This window comes from Dendrobates tinctorius, unplaced genomic scaffold (genome assembly GCF_039654945.1).
Source record: "Dendrobates tinctorius isolate UK_male_01 unplaced genomic scaffold, ASM3965494v1 ptg000093l, whole genome shotgun sequence".
In the NCBI taxonomy this organism is placed as follows: domain Eukaryota; kingdom Metazoa; phylum Chordata; class Amphibia; order Anura; family Dendrobatidae; genus Dendrobates; species Dendrobates tinctorius.
Genome location: NW_027361761.1, coordinates 1549784 through 1557416, shown reverse-complemented (window position 1 = coordinate 1557416; position 7633 = coordinate 1549784). Strand labels below are relative to the sequence as shown.

Genomic DNA, 7633 nt, shown 5'->3' with positions numbered 1-7633 from the left:
AGGGTTAACCTTCATATATATTCACTTGCTATTTCAAAGGACCACCTTAAAGACACAATTGACAGGACAATAACACGTGAGCGCGCTCATAGCTCAAGGGGTGTCGGAACGACATTGCGCGGCCTTGCAGACGACGCACGAGGAGTTTCACGACGTCGTTGGGCGCGTCAATGGAAATGCAATTAAATTACTCTTTAAAATGTTGCAAAAAATGTATTTTAAGCTTAAAAAAAAGTATAAAAATGATATAAAGTAATGTACTATATTATTGAGCCTTTTTTGTTTACAAATTTTTTTCGGAATTTTTCTTTAAGCATAAATAGTGTAAAATCTTTGGAGTATAAAAGTATATCTAAAATTGGATTTATAAAAGGGGTTGTCTCCTGGACTTATCACAGGTCCAGCTGACAAGGCTGGGGGAATCTCCATTAAGGGCAGTTCCACACGTCCAGATAATTCCGGTACCGGAACTATCTATGTCCATGTGTCCGTGTGCATACGTATGCCATCCGTGTGACATCCGTGTGCTATCCGTACGTCCGTGTGTATCATCCGTGTGCTGTCCGTATGCTGTACGTGTCCGTGTTTTTGAAAAATTATTTTCAATGTTAACCCTTTGACTTTTAAAAACGCACGCGGATCGCACACGGGCAGCATCCATGTGCGGTACGTGTTTACCCGGACCCATTGACTTGTATAGGTCCGTGTGATCCGTGCTGTTGCACAAAAACGGACATGTTAACGTGTTTTGCACCCTTGACACACGGTCCGTGAAAACACGCTGACATGTGCATAGACACATTCATTCAAATGTGTCTACGTGTGTCAGTGTCTCCGATACGTGAGAAAACTGTCACTACACGTACCGGAGACACTGACATGTGAAACTGCCCTAAGACGTAGAGACATTTGGTTTCATGCAAAGGCCACTGGACTCCCCTAATGCAGTTAAAGGGTTAAAGGATCTATCTTAATGCTCAGAGTTACGTCGCCAGTCGCATGAATGTGCACGTAAAATGAGCTTTCGTTGGTAAAATTTGCCATCCGAATCTCTTCGGGAGATTTAAAAGACCCAACGTATTTTTGGCAATTTTTTTTAGAATTTATTTTTTATTTTGTTTAAGGCTTTTTTTTGTATATTTGACCTGACGAATGTATAAAAAAAAATTTTTTTAGAATTAAACTTATATTAAAAAGATGTAATTGCATATAGTAATTGCATAAAATACAACTGACAATGCAAAAAAAAAAGGAAAAAAAAACACCAAAAGGTAAAGTTTTCCAAGTTACCTACATTGAAATATTGGATAAAGGGCTTCAGGATCAGAAAATATATGTGAAATATGGAACATAAATTGATGTAAAGTATACAGCGGTCTCCAAATGTATTGAATTACCATAGTTTTTTTTTCATGGGCTAAAAATTCCATTTTATGCGATTCCAAAAAAAGAAAAAAAATTGATTTTTTATAAAGCCCAGGGAAATGTAACATACGGGACGATAAATTTACTGATGTGTGATGGATGGGTTATGTTTGTTGTGGTCGCAGTCGGTACATCGATGATGTATACACAAGATCTGATCTTCAAACGCCAATTCAGAGCGACAAGGTGCCCTCATGGGACTGTGGAAAGTGCAAAATATCCAAACTGGCTGCTAAATTCTTTTCACAAATTCAAAGACAAATCAAAAGAAATGTAAATATCACAAAATTAGATTTTCCAAAATATCAAGTGAAAAAATAAACACCAAAACAAAAAAAAAACATAAAATAGCTGAAGTAGGCCAAGGTGGCTTTTTGTCTAAGTCTGTTTCGACATGTCTGCATGTGATTGCCATTTTAAAACGAAGCAGAAAAACGAATTTATAATGCTGAATTTAATTCACCATGGAATTTCGATATGCATAAAAAAAGCAAAATAAATAGAACAACTACAATATACGTAGCAAGGCCTAGAAAATGAGATAACTGTGATAAAATGGCTGAATCGGGAGGGGGGATTTGGCTAGGAAATAAAACTGTCACTGCATTTATCTGTGCAAAAAAAAATTCTTTGACTTTTAAGCTTTTGTCCACCAAAAATTTGCCAAGAAAAATTTAATATTTTTCATATATTCTTCAAGGCCATTGCTTTTTACAGACGACTCAGCAGCATCTGGTAGCACACATGAAATCGGGTGACCCCTGAGGTCCATTTTGACACCTCCAACACACCGTATTCTAATGCTGCAGGAAAATCCCATGTAAGGGATAATCAGGAGTGAGCGGAGGGTGGGGTGGTGGGCGCTGAATATTAGATGTCCAGACCAATTATGGAAGAGATGTAACATATAAGATGACTGCATTTGCATTGCAGAAGTCAAGTAACCAGCGCTTCGTCCCATTTTTGTTTCAATAACATCTACTGCAGATAAAAAAATGCAAAAATAAAAAATTCCAGGCCCCTCTATTGTTTCCCATCTACAGTCCCTGTTAGCACAACCTTCCTCTCTTGCCTGGAGAATAACAGCTCGGATAGACTGCAGTGGCAGAAATACTGCAAAGGAATCAATGCATCAATCAAACACACCCTGCCTCCAACTTACACAACAAATGCAAAAAAAATAAATAAAATAACCTATTCTCGCCCACGAGATATCAGCGGCATTCAGATCACCCGAAGGGTCGAAAATAACCGTTAATATTGCACCTACATTTAGGTTATGACGTCATGGGTAAATTTGAGACCTTAGCGTACTTTGTTGGAAAGGGGAGGTTAAGAGACGTAGGCGTGAATATTCTTTTTTTTTTTACTGTAATTATTTGCATCGAGAAGATGGATGTAAATGTTTAGTTCTAAGCAGAAAATCCTGATGGGAGAAGAATCTGAGCGTAAGGAGGTTTTTTTTTTTTTCGAGAGCTTGAGCTGCATTGCGTCGTTAGTGGATAACCCCGCGTGCGCCAAGTAGGACAGAGCGAGAAAACCCGCAGTAGTAACAATATTTAATTTTTAGAGAATAAACAGCAATTGATTCAATAATCTGCACGCTATCGCCCCCTCCCACAACCCCCACCATCTTATATTTTCTTAAGCATCATCTTCTTTTCAGTGGGTCGCGTGGGTGTGGTTGTCACTGACATTCTGCAAGGTTAAAATTAAGAAGATTCCGTCCTACCCCCCACCTCCTTCCACGCGCCCCCTGTCCTTTTTTTTTCTGTCTTTCCCTCCATGCCCCCCTCCCCCATGTCCCTAAACTCAAATATGGTCATTGATGCTCTATTATTCACCCTCCCCTCATCTTCCTCTTCATCATCATTTTGATGACTACACCCTTGGCATAATAAAACCGAATTGCATCCCGCACGGCAGAGAAGGGGAGGAACACATGGGGGGCAGGTGTGACGAGTGCCTATCTATGGAGGGTCTTGCTTTATTTACAAGAATTATAATCCTCTTGTTTTTCAGCATGGAGTCAGCAGATGTGATTTTTTTTTTTTGGGGGGGGCTGAATAATCTGTTCAAGAAAAAAAAAAAGGAGGGGGGATCAGCAAAAGGAGGACAGTGAGAAAGATTAGGACTGGGGATTGAAAAGTGAGAAGGTTCTCCTGCCTCTTTCTCCAGATCGACTCCTACAAAAAGCCACTCTTGCAGGACATGTAAACATCTGAGTAGGTTTCTACAGCAAATTTTTCACTTTTTCTTTTTGCTTTATGTGTCGTTTTACAGCTCTCTTTTGTGACAGGTCCTATTGTGCTCCCTTTTTCTCCTACGTCCTTTCGTATGCATGCAGGGTTTTTTTTTGTTATCCTCCTTCTCACCCTCCTCTTTTTTTTTCGGCTTTTATCAAATCCTCCAGTGTGGCTGAGAATTTGTTGGAATGCATACAGTATTTTGTAGTGGGGTGTGCTTTTCTAGATGCCATTTGCTGCCTATACTGCAGGTGTAGGAAGAGCAGCAAAATAAGGAGGTAGGAGCAGACAAGCTCGTATTTGAAAGTGGATTGGTCCAGCAGCTCTGCTGTTCGTCAGGGTTGGTGAGTGGTGGAAGGTCAGTGTTGCTTTTATTGCTGTCCCAAATCACACAAGTCTGAGGATGTCGATGGCTGGCGAGGGCAAGGGAGCAATCGAGCCTTTTCTAGTGTGGGGTAGACTAGACGGTTATGGCTTGCATGACTACTGTAAGGTTTGATCAGTGGCAATAGAAAAAAAAAAAGAGACAACCGGTCACTCTCGTGTAGACAAAGAAAGGCTGAGGTTTGCAAAAGATACCTTCAAGAGGAAAGGTCTGGAATTCATTCTAAGAAAGAGGTAACCTTTATGTGAGTATTGGAATGCCCGATTGCAAGAGTTTGATATTTGAGTGGTTGCATTGCATGGCAGGCCCTCTGGGCAATATTTGACCCTATTGTCTTTTTGTAAGGCGAAGAATCTTGTACACTCTCTGGCTGCTACGTAGCTCTGGTGGTTGATACTGTGCAGCCCCCAAGACATCGCAGGCTTGTCGGACATCTACCCTGTTTTAGCATTCAGCAAAACGGGTGAGTTGACAGTTTTTTACAGTAGAACATTACCTGTCATAGTCTGCAATCTACCTGGAGATGTATTGGAGATTGACTATGGTCTATCAGGAGATATATTGAAAACTGACTATGCTCTGTCGGGAGATGTTTCGGAGATTGACTATGCTCTGTCAGGAGATATATTTAAAACTGATTATGCTCTGTCAGGAGATGTTTTGGAGACTGACTATGCTCTATCAGGAAATATATAGAAAACTGACTATGCTCTAGGCATCGGAGACTGACTGTGCTTTATTAGGAGATACATCAGAGACTGGCTATGTGCTACCAGGAGATGCATTGGAGACTGACTGTGATCTGTAGGGAGATACATCAGAGACTGACTATACTCTTTCAAGAGATACACCGGAGACTGACTATGCTCTGTCAGGAGATACATCGGACATTGACTGTGTTCTGTAAAGAGATGTATTGGAGACTGACTATGCTCTATTGATAGATGTATCGGAAACTGAATATGCTTTATCAGGATACGCATCGGAGACTGACTATGCTCTATCAGGAGATACATCGGACACTGACTGCTCTATAGGGAAATGCATTGGAGACTGACTATCCTTTGTTGGGAGATGTATTGGAGACTGACTATCCTTTGTTGGGAGATGTATTGGAGACTGACTATCCTTTGTTAGGAGATGTATTGGAGACTGACTATCCTTTGTTGGGAGAAGTATTTGATGCTGATTGTGCTCTTTAGGGAGATGCTTTCGAGGTTGGCCATGCTATGTTGGGAGATGTTTATTGAGGTTGGCTCTGCTGTTTTCCATGTTATTCACAATATATTTTGGGGTACAAGGACTTATAATGTTTTGATTGCTGGGCTGAGCTGATAAAAGGCAGCCATGTTTTGGTGCAATATAAAAGGTACTCTAATGGGGGCACATATATTTACCCAGTATAGCATAGCTTGACCTTTGGCAAATGAAAGCACTGTTTAAAATAGGAGGTGAGCCAGATTGATCAGTAAAGGGATTGGGAAGGGTATATGTAATGCAACCATACAAGCTCAGTCTCTTCCCTGCTCCCTCCCCTCTTTACCACCCTCTCTCTCTCTTCCCCCCCTTCTCTGTCTCTCTCTCTCTCCCTCTCTCTGCTGCTGCATTTTGCATGAGCTATCTAGGTCATTAGCATTTTAGCGTATGCAAGACTTGACAAAGCTGATGAGAAGCCAGATGGGCCCCTCTCCTATTTTTTTGCACCACTTGAGACCTCAGTAAAAGGACTGACTGCGGAGACAGAGTCGGGTGCTTTATATACAGCCTGCAGGCCCTCTTATTGAACCAGATCATTTATGCTACAAAACAGAATGCTACGCGTGCCCTACGCCTTTCACAATAGATAACGTCAATAGTCTTTTATTTCCTTCTGGTTTTCATTTTTTTTTTCTCTCTTTTTTTTTGTATTTTTTTTTCGACCGAAGCTCCATCCTCAACCATTTGCTTATCTCTGTGTCAGCAGCAGCAGCAGCAGAAGCCTCCTGGATGGCAATGCGACTGTCATTGTGTTAGCGGCCGCCTCTGATGTACTGCACGGAAGATGCCGGGTGCTTCCGCAGCTGGGGACGACGTGAGGAAGCCAACAAGAATATAGGAGGAAAAAAAAAACAGATATGAGTGCTCTTTTCAACGAAGCTTTCAGCATGAAGAACAAAGGAAAGCATCCGGACTGCAGCGCTTGGTATAATGCCATTGTCCAGCCGAGGTTTAGGGGATGAGGATGCTTTGCAGTGATGCGGAGGAGAAAGCCGTTTCTAATGATGTCTGTTGATGCTGTTTTTATTTGTCCTTTAGTCATCCTAAGAGAGGCCCTTCTCTCCGTGTTCACAGCGGACCTTGATTTAAATGTCCATACAATTAAGGCACGCGGTGAATGCCAAGAGAGGCTCTAATAAGCTGCATCTAAGGAGGCTTTTTTTTGGAAGAAGACCTTCGTATTCTAGATGGATATCTGAAATCAACACGACGGGAGGCAACCAAGCTCCACAACCTGGCTCGGAAAATGACTTTTTTTTTTTTACAATTTTTATTTTCTTTTTCATGAATTTTAATAGATTTTCATACATTTTATTAACCTGGTAGAACAGTCAAGTGTGTCAATGTATTTGTATTTTATGCCTTTAGATCTGCGTTACTTTGAGTAGTGTTTGTCTATATCTTGGACCTTTCTTTTTAGCAATGTAATGATTTTGTTCTTCACTTTATGTAATAATTGAACAAATGTATGTGTTTTTTTAATCCAATCTATATATGACAATATCTAGTATTTTCTTTGTCACATATGCTATATCTAACACATACAAGACATTAGACATATAAACCCTAGATATATGCATATATATGCAATTTAGTTAAACATATGTAATTATTGATATACCTTTCCATAATTATGTACAGATATGACTGCATCCTTTCTTCACCTCCATTAAGCTATTACGTAATGCCTCAGTCTCCATCAATGAAACCATGAAGCAATGTTTATCCTTATCCTAGCAAATGTCATTTATGTTGTCAGTTTGCCATGTGGTGCTGACTCTTTAAATTCTACATGGCCTTGGAGGCAGAGAACTAAAAGTGCATCCCGTCTCTTAAAGGGTTAATTAAATTAAGAAAAAAAAATGCAGAAGACGATTGGACTGAGCATGGCTTCCCCAAGGATTTCCACCAGCAGTAGAGAGAGGAATAAATGCAGCAAGTAATGGAAACCTAATAGTCTGTAAATGTCTAATAAACATTACGCGGAGATCTTAATGCTGTCAGGAAGTGTCTCCTTGCCACTCTGGATACCAATTGTCTCTTGCAATTTTGCAGGCCCACAGAAAGCCTGAGAGCGCAGCCTGCTAAATGTCAATAAAGGGATGATGTCTGTAGACCGAAGGCTTCATAAATGACACATACACTCAATAAAAGTTGTGTTTCCACATCAGGTCTGTAAAATAATAAGATAAAAGACTGTATGGGTGCTTAGAAGAACATAAGAGTTGAAAGCCTCTGGCCTATAGTCCAAAACATTTTCATATTACAGTATAAATTTAAGATTATTAGCAAATATATCCGATGGTTGAGTGCCCCCCAG

General features: G+C 40.4%; 1 long non-coding RNA gene across 3 annotated transcripts; it reads left to right on the top strand.

The window, feature by feature from the left end:
- Positions 1–2904: 2904 nt before the first annotated feature.
- Positions 2905–7308, top strand: LOC141098509 (uncharacterized). 3 transcript variants are annotated; one of them, XR_012234267.1, is made up of 3 exons: positions 2905–4289; positions 4402–4519; positions 6020–7308. It is a non-coding gene; the product is annotated as an uncharacterized lncRNA (long non-coding RNA). The 3 variants fall into 3 exon arrangements; XR_012234268.1 differs by having other exon boundaries at positions 2905–4300; positions 6017–7308; XR_012234266.1 differs by having other exon boundaries at positions 2908–4300.
- Positions 7309–7633: the final 325 nt, after the last annotated feature.